Source organism: Bactrocera latifrons, unplaced genomic scaffold (genome assembly GCF_001853355.1).
Source record: "Bactrocera latifrons isolate USDA-ARS-PBARC rearing strain unplaced genomic scaffold, ASM185335v1 scaffold_384, whole genome shotgun sequence".
Lineage (NCBI taxonomy): Eukaryota > Metazoa > Arthropoda > Insecta > Diptera > Tephritidae > Bactrocera > Bactrocera latifrons.
This window is the reverse complement of record NW_017537028.1, coordinates 217,123-218,480: the sequence shown is the minus strand read 5'-3', so window position 1 is coordinate 218,480 and position 1,358 is coordinate 217,123. Positions and strand designations below refer to the sequence as shown.

The 1,358-nt window shown below is 33.4% G+C and overlaps 1 pseudogene; it reads right to left on the bottom strand.

The window, feature by feature from the left end:
- The window catches only part of LOC108972182, a 17,386-nt pseudogene extending 17,093 nt beyond the window's left edge, over positions 1–293 (bottom strand).
- Between the last annotated feature and the right edge of the window lie 1,065 nt (positions 294–1,358).

Genomic DNA, 1,358 nt, shown 5'->3' with positions numbered 1-1,358 from the left:
AAAAGTTGAATTTTAAACTTACCCGTTGCGAGAAAACGGAGGGTCAGTGATAGCTTTTCCGTTGCAGAAGTTGCAGCTCGCATCACAGTATCTTGCTTCGTTATGTCGTCCTTTATTGCAGATAATATAAAATTATACTGCGTCTCTGACATTCTTATATAATTTTTGTCTCCATTTACATCAGTGGGCAGTAGTTCCTTCATTAAAAATGAACGTGAACCTGTTTGCGCCTTGGTTGTTGTCCATACTTTAATCCATTGTCGTTTCTTTTTCCTTATTGGTATTTGGGCCATTCTATCACATATATTAATCAGTTCTGTGAATTAAGAAATACATTTTATTTATAATTTAAAATTAAAACAATGAGTATATAACAGACCTTCACTTATATCACCTTTTTCACTATCGTCTGAATCAATTTGTATGGCTTCCTCTATACATTTTACAACATCTTTAATTAATTAGATTTTTTCGTCATACTCCATTTTCTAGAATATTTATATTATATTATGTATATTTGTATACATATTTGCAAATTACTTACCAAAGATGAAATTAAATTTTTTAAATATTTTCAAAATCTCAATTTCAAAAAAATATACGCAAATGCAACTATGCACTACGAAAGAAAGAACACGAATGCCGAAAAACGTCGCAGCGAACTGCTACGAATAAGAACACAAAGCGGGTTGCTGAACACTGGAAATTTGGCGCGATTCTCCTCTCCTCGTCGCCCCCTCGCCAATAAAACAAGAGTTGCCGCAACTAAAGTTGCTTCGTGTAATAAGCGAATAAGCAATAGCTTGCTAAATAATTGTCGTCCCTATTACATATTGCTAGTAACATACTGTCATTCACATTTGTTCCAAAAAGTTTGGAGCGGCAATATGTACAATGTTTCTGTCACATGGTCCCATTGTCTGCTGCTTTCATGTTTTGTTGCGAAAATTGCAATATAGGAAAATAAGATTGAAAACAGAAATTGTAGGAAAATGTGGAAAATACTGGCACAATTCCGATTTCTTTGGCGACGCGATTTGAAGGTACCGTTGGAAAGAGGACGTTCTCKTGATCAAAAAATATATAGGGTTATAGGTACCGCAAACGCTTAGTTTAGGAGATATTCGACCTCAAAGTTCAAAAATTCGCAAAATTCGGACATTTCAAGTGGCTATTTCACCACTTTAAACACACTTTATTCACATTTTTCACTTTAAATTAATTAATTTACACTATAAACTCATTTTACACTTTTAGTAGGTTTATTGCCTAAAAAATCTTTATTTTAAAAATTACATTTTACTCTCGTTTGAACCTCATTTGTTTACTAAAAATTACGACGAAATGGAGCGCTGCCA